This window comes from Chelonia mydas, chromosome 24 (genome assembly GCF_015237465.2).
Source record: "Chelonia mydas isolate rCheMyd1 chromosome 24, rCheMyd1.pri.v2, whole genome shotgun sequence".
Classification (NCBI taxonomy): Eukaryota; Metazoa; Chordata; order Testudines; family Cheloniidae; genus Chelonia; species Chelonia mydas.
Window position 1 is genome coordinate 3,337,382 of NC_051264.2, and position 14,768 is coordinate 3,352,149.

At 52.5% G+C, this 14,768-nt stretch overlaps 1 protein-coding gene across 7 annotated transcripts in view; it reads left to right on the forward strand.

Annotated features, from left to right (window-relative positions):
- The first annotated feature begins 323 nt into the window (after positions 1-323).
- VANGL2 (VANGL planar cell polarity protein 2) overlaps positions 324-14,768 on the forward strand; it is a 44,461-nt gene continuing 30,016 nt past the window's right edge. For 2 of the 7 annotated variants that reach the window (XM_037883096.2, XM_043535379.1), the window contains exon 1: positions 336-508. The gene's annotated coding sequence lies outside the window, so the exon portion shown is untranslated. Of the gene's footprint in view, positions 928-7,874; positions 8,316-14,768 lie in introns of those variants that run through there. The other 5 variants (XM_037883095.2, XM_037883102.2, XM_037883098.2 and 2 more) reach the window with 5 other exon arrangements.

A 14,768-nucleotide genomic window follows, 5' to 3' on the forward strand; every position in this document is an offset into this window, starting at 1 on the left:
TGAACCAAGCAGCAGGCCAGACACACCAGGGCCCAGGGCCTGCGCCAGGTTAGGAATCCCCATCTCGCTCCCCCCCCGGCTTGCGAGAAAATCACAGGAAAGTCGCACGCAACCATTTCATTTCCCCCCACCCCCAGCTAAACTCTGGGAGGGCTGGATGGCTCCTTCCTCTGGCAGGAATCTCCAAGGAAGAAAACTGCCAGACAGTGCCCTTTCCCCCCCCCCGTCCCCGGCTTTTTCCCTTTAACACCAACACACTAAACAAGATGGGGGGGGGGGGGAGACTCTGGGAACTTCATCTCTGAGACAATGGGAGAGCTGGAGGGGGAGGGAACCGGTTCCTAGAACAGCCGGGGGGGGGGGGCTCGGGGAGGACTTTGCGTTCACACACTCGCAGGCTGGCAGCCGGGATCCGCAATTTCCAGGCGCTTGCTTTGCACCGGGATTTTGTTGTTGTTTTTTTGGTTACCTTTTGCAGTCGGCGCCAAGCGAGGCAAGCCGCAGCCTGGTAAACGGAGGGCATTTCCCGTGGATTTTGGAAAGGGGGGGGCGGATTTTTTGGGAAGCGACGCGTTTTGCCTTTTTTTTTTTTTTTAACTGTCGTTGCGAAGAAGAAGAAAGTGTGTGGGGGGAGGAAGGCAGAGCCCACCATTAAATCGCAGTTGTGTGTGTGTGGGGGGTGTGGAGGGAGGGGGGGTTGCAATCTAACAAAAGGCACAAGAAGCTACAGAAGAGAAGCTGCGCCCCGGTTGTTAAGGGGAACCCGGACTGGCCGGCCGGGCGCCGCAGTGGTGAGTGAAGTCGCCCTCTGAAAAACACGGCGTGAAGCCCGCTTCACGCCGGATCAAAGTTTGCATCCACCCACCCGACGCGCGGCGACCGAGGCGGCCAAGGCGCAGAGCAGGCTCCTGCTCGCCCATTGTTGGGGTGAGTCCCAGGCAGGAGGGGAAGGCTTGGGAATTGGGGGGGGGGGGGGGGTTGCAAGAGGAGATTGTTCATTAACACCGAAGGGGGAGGGTGTTGTGGGGGGGGGGAGAAGTGGATTGTTTGTGGGCTTGTGTAATGTGCATGATTTTAATTGTTGCTCCCCCCGACACACACACACACACACAAAAAGGCCTCCCAAGCCAGGCCCTTTCCTGGGGTTGTGGCCAGGTGGGGAATGCATGCGGTGGGGAAGAGCTGGTGGATGGAGAGGGAAAGATTTTTTTTTTTCAAAGGGAGGGATCCTGATCAGATAAATCGCAGCCTGCGTTTCATTTCCCACCTCTTCTGTTGTGTGTGTGTCTGTGTGTTGGGGGGGGGGGGTGTTTATTTTTATTGTACGGGGGTGGGGGGGTCATTGTACCTGGCTCGTTTCCTCGCTCCCTGGCCTGTGGAGATGGAGTATTTTCAAGAGAGGGGTTGTCTGCAGGCTGCTGGGTCCCTTTTGAATGATCAGACCCACCCTTCTGCGTCCCCCACTTCCCCGTAGGGTGGAATAGATCCCACATGCACTGTAGGTGAGGCTGGAGGGTCTGGGATCAAAGTGGGGACACAGGGGATCAGGAGAAGAGGGGGGACGTGGTCTGAGTATTCCTACAAGCCTTTTTTTTCCCCCCGCTTTCTTTTTTGCCTTTGGTTTAAGAATAATTTGCTCCTGGAAAAATGAAATGTGAAATTCATGGTGTGAATTTAAGTGCCTGCCAGGTGGAAAAACAAGGAGGTGTATAAGGCCCTCCTCCCCATACACTGAAACCCACCCAGCTTTTCTGTGTGGGTTATCCATGGTGTAGGGCTCCTCTGTGCATGATTATAGCTACACTAGTGCAAACCTCAGTGCAAACAGTGGTCTGCGCTGGTGTAAACAGAGGTGTGCCCCCATCCAGGTGAAAGCCATCACTGGTGCAAATCGCCTTTTTTTTTTTTTTTTTACACTAGCACTAGTGTGTCTACACTAAGGATTTGCATTGGTGTAACTACATCAGTGCAAAAAATCCCCAGGCTAGACAAGACTCGAATGCCCCTGTGATGCAGAGGGGGAATTTCTCAGCACTGGTGCAAATTCAGAAAACCCTAGTTGCTTCACGTATCCTTGCATGTTCGTGCAAATGAAAGATGGCAACCTGGCCTGGCAACTGGGGAATATCACCTTGATTTGGGGCAGGCCGGGGAACTTCCTGCACTTTGTAGCTTTTTCACCCCAGGGTGATAGTCCCTTTTTTTGAGGCAGTAGCAAAAATAAGTTTTGATTGGGGGTGGGGAGAGGTGTAAATGTTCGATGCTCCCAGTCAGATTCACTGGGATCTTCCTGTCATGCTTCCCTCTGCCAGCTTTTCTCACCTGGATCTGTGAGAGCGAGGGCCTGGATTCTGATCCTGCTTGCACCAGTCTCACTCCGGTGCACCAAAGTTAACTACTAAGGAGTTACTCCCAATTTACCCCAGGTGTGAGACCAGAATCCTGCCCCAGGTCTCTGTCAGGGTTGGGAAGCTTTTCTCATCATGAAAGGGCGTGTGAGTCGATTTCCCCTTCAGGCCTTGAAGTAATAACTGAAGAAGAGGTTTAAAAAAAAAATCGCTTCACAGGGCCCCTGGGGTTGGCTGTTGCTTAATCACAGCAGTTCTGGATTGTGTTGGGACTGATCTGGGCTCGGAGGCAGCCGGAGTCTGATCCTGATCTCCCTTAACACCAGCACGACTCCCCTGGAGTCACTGCTGCTCTCTGCTCTGAATCCCTGGACTTAATGAACAGATGACTTAATTTCGATGAGGAGATGGCTCCTTTCCTGGCTGGGAGGCTCAGGGGAGCCTGGGTGCCTGGGGTGTTTAGTTTGTGGTGCTGCGGACTAGTAATCGAGGGTTAAAGTGATGTCAGAGGCCTTCAAGCAAAACTCTACTTAACTTTAGTCCATGGATTTCGAGGCTGGAAGGGATGTGTCTGATCATCTGGCCTGACCTCACGCGTTACACAGGCTGGAGAACGTCACTCAGTGATTCTTATATTAAACCTACTTGCCTGGGATGGAATGTGCTTTCCGCGGGAGCGCTGGTGATGCTGCACGGCCTGGAAGAGCTTCGTGCTTGTGGCATTGCAAACGATCTGTAGGTGAAGCCTAATTGCACATATATCCGTGTCCAAAAGTACCGGGTTAAGCCCTAGCTTTGGTGAACGTTCATGCAGAGGAGAGATGACCACGGCTTGCAGCGGTGCTGGAACTAAGGGGGCTGCCGCACCTCCTGGCTTGAAGTGGTTTCCATCCTATGCAGGGTTTACACTTTGGTTCAATGGCTCTCAGCACCCCAGTGAGACCCATTGTCCCAGCGCCCCTGAACGCTTGTTAAATCAAGTGCAGAGTTTGGGTTACCTGCCGCGGGGAGGTGAAGAACCTGCAAAGGCAGGGAGCCGTGGAGTCTCAAAGCTGATGGTTTCAGAGCAGCAGCCGTGTTAGTCTGTATTCGCAAAAAGAAAAGGAGGACTTGTCGCACCTCAGAGACTAACCAATTTATTTGAGCATAAGCTTGCGTGAGCTACAGCTCACTTCATTGGATGTGACACCTTCATCTGGGGTGACCACGGCTTAGCGAGGGTCCCACCAAGTGCGCTGAAGTGCACCTTCTGGGGTGGGGAGGAGATGTGTGGCGCATTAGAGGGGAGAAATGATGAGCTTTCTGTGAGTGGCTGCATGGTCTAGAGGGTAGGGCGCTGGACTGGGAGTCAGGAGATCTGGGTTCTGTTCCTAACTCTGCCACTGCCCTGCTGGGTGACCTTGGGCATGTCACTACCCCCTCTCTGCCTCAGTTTCCCTTTGCCAGGCTCGTCTCTTTGGAATGTAAGCTCTTTGGGGCTGTTAGTGTCTCTCACTGTGTGCGTGCAGCGCCACGGGTCTCCGATCTTCTGTGGGGTCTTTGAGCTCGACTGTAAGGCTCATCCTGTGGAGGAGCAGACAAGACAGCGGGAGGGAGTTGTGAAGGTGAATCGGTTGTCAAAGGCACATGGGCTGCGTGAATCGCTGGAGCGGGAGGAGAGCAAAGACGCTGCTTTGGTGTCTAGACCTGGTTGCCTGGGGATCCTGCAGGCTGATGCGCTGCTTATTTAGGGCCTGACCCTGCAAAGGGCTCCATGCGAGAGGTGGACCCCTGTCCAGTACGGCAGGGTCCAACAGGGGGCCTGACTCATCATTGTCCAGCCCTTTGTGTGGTCGTCTGCAGCCGTGCAAAGGGAGCGTATCACTCTGGTGATCTGGTAGCATGCTGCACTCTCTTTGCACGGCTGCAGACATCTGGCCAGATTCTGTTTGCAGTCACACAGGTGTAAACCCAGAGCGAATCCATGGATGCGGCTCTGGGTTTGCACCAGCCTAAACTGCAAACAGGATCTGGCCTCTTGCGCTCTGGGCTCCTTCGAAGGTATGTTCTGCGTTGCCCCGTAGGTGCAGTCTCCCCCCCGCCCGAGCACGTTGGTGGACGAGTCCCGGGGTGTGGGAGCTGTAATTACGCAGTGTAACATTCCAGCCGTAAAACTCCGCACAGCTTTGGTGCAAGCGGCTGAGCAGCCGTCGCCAGCTCCGCCAGATATGACGGGGTCTCAGTGGGTGGGACGGAGGCAGTAGGGTCTGGGGGTTAGAGGAAGGAGCAGGAGTTGGCCCTGCTGGGTTCTCTTTCCGTCTCTGGGGGAGCAGGACTCACCTGAGCTCCATTCCTGGCTCGGCTGCTGGATGGCAAGTCACTTCCCCTCTCCGCGATTCTGCCTCCTGGTTGGGGAGATGAGGATAATTCTGACCTGACGCCAGGAGCCTGGCGAATTACTTGGATTTGGAGATTCTGGGATTAGAGGGCTGGTGGGTTGACCAGGCTCGGTTTGTTGTGTGAAGTGAATTTGGGGCAGGGACTGTCACTTGCTAGGTTTGTACAGCGCCTGGCACAGTGAGGCCCAATCTTGGCTGGGACTGCTATGTGCTACTGAAATATAAATATTTACTAATGGGAGTTTGTGAAGAAACAAAAATCCCCCCCACCCCCATGCACATTTGCTTCAGAATGTGAGCCACTAAAGAGCGTAAAACCTTCCCTCCAGGAAGCCAGCCGCACTTCTCAAACATTAATGGCTTAGCTTCGCCAAGCCTGATGGGCATAGCTCTTGGCAGGCCTGGGTTCAAATCCATCCCTTGCCACAGACTTCCTGCGCGACCCTGGGCTTAGCTTCTCTGCGCCTCAGTTTCCCATTTGTACACTGGGGACAGTAGCCCTGCCCTGCTGCTCGCGGGGGCTGTGAGGATAAGTACATCAGACTGGGGGGGGCGTACAGATGCTAGAGGAATGAGGGTCAGGTAGAGCAGAGATGGGTACCGGTTAGGATGGGGGAAATCGAGGCAAAGCGCCTGGCCCAGGGACACGCTGTGACTCAACTGGGAGTAGATTCCCAGCGTCCTGGCTGCCCAGTTGCGTGCGCCTTCTCCCCAGTCTCACTTCGCGGCTTCACGTTCATGTAAATTAGCAGAATTTTTGTGCTGGCTGGTGCTTGGATCAGGCGCCGGCTGGGGTGGATGCAGAGGTTAAAGTGACATGTGATGGGGGCAGCTGGCCTTCCCGTTCCAAGCCTCTGCCCTGTCCTTGGGGTGAAGATCGGGCTGTGTCCCGGGGCTGCTCACTTCCCCGCTCAGGTTGTCTGGGGCTAATGAGGCGGCTTTGACTGTCAAAGGTTTTGATCTGCAAGGAGGGGCCGCGGGTGGAAACAGGAGACACAATGAATGGTCTGGAAGCTGTGATGATGGGCTGGGAGTGAGCTGGTGTGGGTGGGGGTGAGCTCTGCATTGCAAACTGTGGGGCGTTTGGGAACTGAATTTATCAGGGGTGGAGAGACAGGGCTGCTTAGGAAATGGGATTTCTCTGCCCCTGCACGTGGAAATGCCCCACGTCTGCCCTGCATTTAGATTACGCACGCTGGCCATTGCCGTGCTGTTCCTCCTTGGAGCTTGGGGATCTGGGCCAGGAGGGCATGTTGTGACGGGTCTCTCTCTGGAGCTCCTGCTTGTGAATCAGAGAGGGCCCAAGCGGGATTCTTGCTGCCAGAATGAGCGGGGAGCTGTTTAGCTAGGGGACTGAGATAGGGAAGCGAGGGAGCAAATAATCCAGCCCAGGGCTGCACAGGGTCTCTTAACCAAAACTGCCTGTTTCAATCCCTGGCGTGGGTACAAACCAGGCCCATTTTACAGTGTGATTCACTTGTGCAAAATCGTGCCGTGCTGGCGTAACATGCGTGCAAAGGGAGGACGGAGGGGCTGTGAAAGCATTGTGATTTAGTTCCTTACAGTGTGTATGATAACACCCATTTTTTCACGTTCTGTGTGTATATAAATCTCCTCTCTGTATTTTCCACTGAATGCATCCGATGAAGTGAGCTGTAGCTCACGAAAGCTTATGCTCAAATAAATTGGTTAGTCTCTAAGGTGCCACAAGTACTCCTTTTCTTTTTGCGAATACAGACTAACACGGCTGCTCCTCTGAAACTTGCCTTTGACAGGCAGTTTGCACTGGTGTAAAGGAATGCAGTAAGTGCAAGGCGCTGGAGAATCGCTCCCCAGGGATTTGCAGTGGTGGTACTCCTGCTGCCTGGAATAGAAGCCAGTTTTCCAGTCCAGTTCTTGTCTCTATGAGGAAAGTTGCACCAGTGTAATTCAATCAGTTTTAAAATAGTTTTAGTTAAATTGGGGCAAACGCATGCTTGAATCAGCTCGTGCCTGTAATTTACTGATTTAAGCGGGTTCAGGTGCATCTGCATTAGGGGATTTGCACTGATTTAACTAGATGGGTTTAATAGATTTTTAGTTAAACCAATACAAGTTTTCTCATATAGACAAGGCCAAAGGGACCTGGCAGAAAATTCGAATGACCCCCTCACCCCCCAAATCCTGAGAGAGGCTTAAAATTGTGAGTTTTAGGGCGGGAATAATGAATTTGGGGTTCTGGTTTTTGCCTCCCTTGAATCGGGAGGGCTAGAAACATACTTCATGAACTCTCACAATCTTCTCCCATGTCTCATAAAATTTGGTGACGCCCCTGTGCTTGGAATCCCGTGACTGCGTGAGAATCCCAGCTTTCATTTTTTAAAGTCAAGTGTCTAGCTTTTGTGGTTGCAGAGAAAAGCTTGAAAATATGTCCAGAATGTGCCATAAAAGCTCAAAATCTAGCAGGCAAAGGAAAAACCCCGCGAAGAGTATAATTTAAAAAAAAATCTGGTTTAAAAAAAATTACAACTCTCACGCTTTTTGGACCCAATTCAAGATTTTTGAATACTTGACATTGGCAATACGGAGTCTCGTAATCACATGCCTCTGGGAGCTGTGGCTTTCAGAAGAAAACATGGGAAGGGATCAAAGCATATATAAGCTAACGAAAACTAAGCCTAGCGAAGGCTGGTCGGGAATGTCGGTTCTCCCCATCTCATAACACAGGAACAAGGTGGAAATTAAACACTGACAAAAGGAAATACTTTTTCACCCAATGTTTGATTAGCTAGTGGAACTCACTGCCACAGGAAGTCATTGAGGCCAAGAATTTAGCAGGATCGAGAAAGGGATTGGACCTTTATATGGATAACATGAATATCAAGAGTTATCGTAATAACCATCCTGAGGAGGAGGGGGGCAGATGATCCCACATCTTTCTGATATGGGGTTCTTACACCTTCCTCTGAAGCAGCTGGTGCTGGCTGCTGTCAGACACAGGATACTGGCTAGGTGGACCTGTTCTAATCTGGCAATTCTTCTTCTGTTCCACCAAAAATTGCGAAAGTTGCAACAAAATCAGGAGAGCCGGCAGCACTGGGATTGTACCTGGCTCATGAGGCCTCTGATTCCACGTGCGTGTATGAAGTTGGGGCGGCGTGTGTGTGTGTGTTGCAACACTTTCACCGTAAAACCAAGTGGGGACTGCTGCCTGGTTTTCTGACGATGAGAGAGGTCTGGCTGGCAGATCAGAACTGGGAGGCGAAATGTTTGTGAAGTCTTGCAAAGCTCTAAGCTCAGATGGTTGTATCGGGAGGGGGTGAGGGCTGGAGGAGACCCAGGGCGGTGGAGAAGAAAGATTTTTTTTTTTTTTCCTGTTGTTTGAGCTTCTAAGAGGGAACTGCAAACAATGGAGAGTTAAGTAAATTTTGTCGGTGGCCTCTTTCCAGCTTCCCAGCTGAGGAGAGGTGGGGACGTGGAGCTGGCGTTCAGGGCTATGAATAGCCGCAGCTCTCCTCAGCCGGTGAGAAAAGCTTCTTGGTGACCTGCTTCTTGGTGCTTTTACCTGGGAAGGGCTGGAGTTTATCGGCCCAAGTGGAACAGCCGTCTGGTAAGCCTTCCCCACCTCCCTCCCTGCTGGGGTACTTATGCAACCTAAGCCCCTCTCTAGCCAGCGCCGTGGCACCCTGAGCAGCTCAGCGTGGCGGCCACGTGTGTGGGTTTTAACAGGGGTGCGCTCTGAAATTTGGCCTGCCATCCGCGGGCATCTGATTAGCGGAGCCGGCAGCACCCCTAGCCTCCCGTAGGATTGAGTGTCCATGTGAGATCCTGTTTCTGCTGCCCAGGCCTTGCCCCCCCCGCCCCCAGCCAGCTGCCCCCCTGCTCCAGCCGAGGGGCGCTCACTGCACAGGCCCGGCGGGGGGTGGAGGTGGCCGTGATGTGGTGGACAGCAGGGGAAAGCTGTCCCATTGTATCCAGCCAGCTAGCCGTATGGAACCAAAAACATAGTTTGGAACGCAAGCAGACGTTGTCGCCAATCCCCAGGTCTTACGGGTGTAGGAGGGAATCGTTCGGCTACTAAGCTGGAACATTTACTCATTTATTCTCCGTCGCTTGGAGTCCTTACATTGAGATTGGGCGTCTCTCAGAGATGCGCGCCAGCTCCTACAGACATCACGGGACGTGGGGGAAGGATTCTCTGGCCTCTATTGGGGGTGTGATTATTAATAGTTATTAGGTGTATTATGGTAGCGCCTAGGAGCCCCAGTCGGGGACCAGGTTTCCACTGTGCTGGACACGGTACATTATTGTTTGTTAGGTGCATTACGGTAGTGCGTAGGCACCCCAGTCATTGGCCAGGACCTTGTGGCGCTAGGAGCTGTACAGACACCGAACAAAAAAGTCACGCTAGATGATCACAATGGTCCCTTCTGGTCCTTTGAATTTATTCACTTTTTTTCACTTTGGAATAGCAGTCTCCCCCGCCCCACACACCTCCCCGTGCGAAGGCTCGCAGCCCCTGTCTGGCATTTAAAATGACAAAAACAACCAGGCTGCTCAGTCATCTCGGCTCCTCTGCTAGACAGCAGCTAGCAACCAAGTTCTAGATGAGAGAGAGGATGGCCCAGTGGTTAGATCGCCCAAGTCCTAGGCAGCTCTAGATTCAATCCCCTGCTCTCTCTGACTCCCTGTGTGACTTCGAGTGCTTGGTCTCTCTGTGGCTCAGTTTCCCTGGTTTCCCCCAAGGCTATTGTGAGGATAAATATGGGGCAGATTGTGGACGGGCTCGAGTGCTGTGGTCATGAAGGGCCATGTAAGTGCCAGAGGGTTTGTCTATACCTGTGGCTGTCCCGTGTCCGCTGACTCGGGCTGTGGGGCTATAAAATTGCAGTGTAGCCATTCGGGTTTTATTACAGGGTAGACGTACCCTAAGATAGAGAGGACTGTCCGCTCCCTACCCTCTCACGCCGACCTATGTTGATCCCCCTGCCTCGCCTCAAAGAGCAGGTCACTGCTATGTGCCCTGGAAGTCAACAGGCAGGGCAGACCTGCGGGCCCTTCCAAGAACCCTGTGCTAGCCACCCCTCTCTGTCCTATCGAGAGATGTAGCATCAGGGCCTCTGCTGATCTCCAGCATGTCATGAGGAGAGAGAGAGAGGATCTCTCAGACAGGCTGATCCAGGCCATTGATAGTCAGTGATGCTAAAGATAAGAAATAACCCTCTAGCTCTTATCTAGCCATTTTCATCTATAGATCTCAAAGCGCTTTCCACAGGAGCACAGTATCCTTATCCCCATCTGTAAGATGGGGAGACTGAGGCACAGAGCAGGGAGGTGGCTTGCCCAAGAAGCAGTGGGTGTGATTCTCATTGATGCTAAGACCTGGTCTGCAGTTAAAAATGAGATCGACTGGGCTGCGTCACTCAGGGGCTGTGAAATGTCCCGTGGCATTCTCCAGATGAGGATGAAATGTGACAGATCTCTAATTGAGGGCCCTGCTTTTGCATGGTGTGGCTAAGCAATAGGGTGACAGGGTGGCCCTGTGGGGAAGGCTCTAGACTGGGCTCCAGGACTCCTGGGTTCTATTTCCCGCTCAACTCCTTGTGTGACCTTCTGATTTCTATGCCTCAGTTTCCCCATTGTTGCAGAGCCTTGTGCGGTCTGTAGGTGAACAGTCCCATAGAGCTGTGTCTGTGCTACCGTTTCCTATTAGTGCTGTCTCTGGGTTGGCTCCTCCAGCGGAGAGACCGGACTCAAGGCAGTGGCAGGTGTGTGAAGCATTGTGTCATCTCACCCTTATTAAAACCATCCTGATGTAACTGTGTTTATTTGATTTAGATTCATAGACCTGCTGAAGGTGGTGCCAGTGGCATGAATCACAAATACCGCCTGAATGCAGCAGCACCATGTAACATAACCCATCTCCAGGGGCTGGGGCAGTTTAAAACTCACCTTCCCTCCTGTAATACCCATCCCCATTGTCAAATGTCTGCATGGTAAGCACCTAGGGTAAAACCTGGATCCTGGAGAGTTACAGCGTGGAGGCTTCTTGCCCCTGTTAATAAAGGCAGGAATAAACCATGGTTCAGCCACAAAGCCACCCCGACAGCGCTCTTTCTGTGAAGAGGGAAGAATTTACCAAGAGAGGTGGTGGCTTCTCCGTCTCTTGACGTCTTCAGAGCCAGACTGGCTTCCGTGGCTCAGTACAGGACTTGGGTGGGCTTCTCTGGCCTGGGCTATGCAGGAGGTGAGTCCTTGTGGTTTAAGATCTATGAATCCTGAAACGGTGATGTCCTGTTTTGCTAGTTGCAAGCCCTTAAACTAATTTTGATACTGGTTTGAGGGTGGGGGGAACCCAGTGGATAGGTGCCCTAGAGCAGACATGGCCTCTTGGTTATCGGTCATAATTTTTTACGGTACATTATCGTCTAAAAGTCCCCAGTCTAGAGGAGTGCCCCATTGTGCCAGGTGCTGCACAGACACGTAGTGAGAGACAGTCCCTGCCCCAAAGCGCTTGCACTTTGGATAGACAAAAGGTGAGAGGGGAAACTGAGTCACAGAGTGAGGCAGTGACTTGCCCACATGTCCGTGGCAGAGCTGAGAATGGAACTCAGCTTTTGTCATTCCTAGTCTGGTGCCCTGTGCCGTGCAGATGTATCAACCTTATCCACTGGACCCTGGGGCTGTTGGGCTGCGATTCTGGATGCCGGTGGGGAAAGATTTTTAACTTTTATAAATACACTGTGGGGGAAAAACACATGAATAATTAGATTCAACCCTATGGGCCTTTTTTTCCCCCATCCCAAGTACCCTGAAATGCTGATGGAACCAGGCCAATCCCAGCTGGCAGCCCCTCGAGGTCGTGTGCTGGGACAAGTGGCAGATGCTGCCCTCCCGTGCGTCTCCGCATTGGTTCTGCGTTATTACCCCATGACGCACACTGTGATGTCCAGTGTGTGTGTCCGGGGGTGTGTGGGTGTAGGTGTAGGTGGAAGGCAGCCAGGACGGGGGCAGGTGCTGAGGTGGGAAGATGGGAAACCAGCAGGGAAATGCCAGCGGGCTGCTTTATTTACAAACAGACCTTGCAAAAGTGATGGATTGTTTTCCACCCCCAGCCCATCTGGCTTTGCTCCCGCTCTTGGTAGCAAGTTTTATCCCTCTGGGCTCAGAGGCAGTTGCGGGTCTCTGCAGCCTCCCCTTTTCGTGGCGGTAACTTCTTCAGGGACAGCTGGATCTGCTCTCGCTGGTCCCCAGATCCAGTGCTGCTAGAGAGGATGCCCTGGACTGGCTCCTCCATAGATCAAGGCCCAAAGGGACCATTGTGATCATCTAGTCTGACCTCCTGCGTTGCACAGGCCAGAGAACCCACCTGGTGTTTTCTGCAGCAAGCCCATAACCGCCGGCTGGACCAGTGCCTATGTCTCCTGTATTCCCCCCTCATCGTCCAGCAAGGACACCCACTTCTAGACTCCCGGCTCCTTGGCCGCCACCCCTCTGGGGCGGAGATGTGCGTTCCCCCTCCGACCGGGGTATTTCCAGGCTGCGCAGCTCCCTGCCTGCACGGGGAGCTTCCCACTGAGCCAGACTGCTCAGCCAGCTCGCTTTGCTTTCTCCGTGGTAAGGCGCCCCGCCCCTTTTCCTACGCAAGCACGTCTATTTTTAAGGTGAAAGCTCTACGGAGAAGACCTAATAAAAGAACCCACCCTCACGTTGATAAACTTAGCAGAGATCTCCCCCAGCTCCAACAAGGGCTCTGGGAGGGGTCAGTCCTTCAAACCTCACCCGGGGTTTCCCTGCGGTTACAAGTTCATAACACGTTGGGCACCATGAATAAATCAGCCTGGTCTTTATCCAGCTGGGCTCTTTGGTCTAGAGATTCCAGGAGCGGGTGATTAATAGACAACAGGTCTCTGCTCAGGGCATAGCTTCACAAGGCTGGGTTTTTGCATGGCCGGAGAAGGGGAGGGTGCATCTGTGTTCACCTCCCGCTGGGGATTTCCTAGGAAACCCACTGAACGCAAAGTTCGCTCTGGTCTGGCACACTGTTTCAAAGATTTCTTTGACGCTCGTAACACTTCCCAGGGTTTACCTTCGTTGTCTGCCCCCCAGAGACATTCTGCACAATCCCCCAATCATACGTAATACAACAAACTCGTATGACGCTTCAACCTAATTCAGCTAGCTTTGTCCAGGAGACGGCTGGGAACTGCCGTGCGTGTCACGTGTCTCTCTCAGAACCGAAAATCCCCTGGGGAAGCTGTTCCCATGGCTAATTCCTGCCCTGGTTAATGTTTGTGCCTTGACTCCAGTTTCAGCTTCCCGCCGTTGCGCTGGGTCTCGTTTCTGCTCATCTGCTGGCTTGTCTCCTGTGTCTGTATCCATGGACCGAGGCTGTCATCACCTGCTCCCCTTCCAAGCCTCTTGTTTGCTTGACTCTTCCCATCTCTTGGGACAGCTCCTGGCTTCTTGAGTTGGGTTAGACCCGTTATAACTAAGGGTACATCTACGCTGTGAACAAAATCCCGTGGTGCTGAGTCTGAGAGCCTGGGGCAATTGACTTGGGCTTGCGGGGCTCAGGTCCGGGGCTAAAAAATAAGATCATGGCTGGAGCCTGGGCTTGGAAACTGGGTGAAGCGGGAGGGCTCGGAGTTGAGCGGGAACATCTGCTCTGCTATTTTTAGCCTTGCGGGGCTAACCCCAGCTCTGAGAGTTGCTGCCACGGGGTTTCTTTGCAGTGTAGCCGTACCTAAAGCCGTACTCGTTTTTGAAAAGAGGAACCTAAATTTAGGCTCCTAACAGTGAAATTTTCAAGGGCGTGGCAGTGATCTAGACGGATGAGTCCCACTGACTTTCATCATGATTTATGCGCCAAAGTCATTTCCTTGCTTTTGACGAATCCCACCTCTGACTCCGTACGTAGGTTCCTAAATCAGCAGCCTGGCTTTGAAATGTAGTGAGCGCCCAAAGCTCTTATTGATGTCCGTGAGTCCAGCACGCAGGAGCGCGATTTAGAAGTCCAGGGTGGTCTACGTGGAGAAATTGACCAGAGTCCCTGTTGCAGAATAAGCTGTTTTGCGAGAGCACCCGGTCTGGACACTATTCTGCAGTGAGAGTGATTTTATTCCAGGATACTGCGTGCACACGGGGGAGTTATGCTGGAATAGCTAAATTATACTCGACTGGCTGTGCTTGTCTCATTTCCCCTAACTTTCAGCTCCTGCCTTGGGAAACCTTAGCTGAGATTTTCCAAAGCGAGTAGTGATTTTGGTTGGCTAAAATATATTTTGGGGGGTGCCCAGTTGGAGACACCTTAAATGCTCAGAAAGCACTGAGCATCCGTGCTCTGAAAATCACGCTCCTTGAAAGCATCTTAAATTGGGCTCTGGACACCCATGGCTTTTGGAAATCTTGGCCCTTGTGCAGTAATATTTGTCTGAGCAGCTTAAACTTTTCTTTCTAGACTCTGCGCTGCACTAGGCCCCGTTTGGCAGGTGACGGTCTTTGTGGCTCGAAGGACTGGAAACTTTCTGTGGCTGCTGTTGGAGTTTGAATTTGGTAGAAATCATTGGCATAGACCTCCCCGCTGATCGGGGGAGAAGCTACTTGCTTGCCACTGATGAGTGGATTTTTTTCAAGCCCTGAGTCAGTATTATTCTCAATTTATAGATGAAGGAAGTGAGGCACGCAGATGGGCCAGATGGAAGTAAGGGCACACAGCAGTTACAGGAGTGGAACCCAGGTGTCCTGATCCCCAGTTCCACTTGCTCACCACTAGACCACACTTCTTTCCTGGGCTCCTGAGGAGCATGACTGTGTGTTTGGTCCTTGAACATAAGAACGGCCCTACTGGATCAGAACAAAAGGTCCATCCAGCCCAGTATCCTGTCTTCCGACAGGGGACAATGCCAGGTGCCCCAGAGGGAGTGAACAGAACTGGGAATCATCAAGTGATCCATCCCCAGCTTCTGGCAAACAGAAGCTAGGGCCACCGTCCCTGCCCATCCTGGCTAATAGCCATTGATGGACCTAACCTCCATGGATTTATCTAGTTCTTTTTTGAACC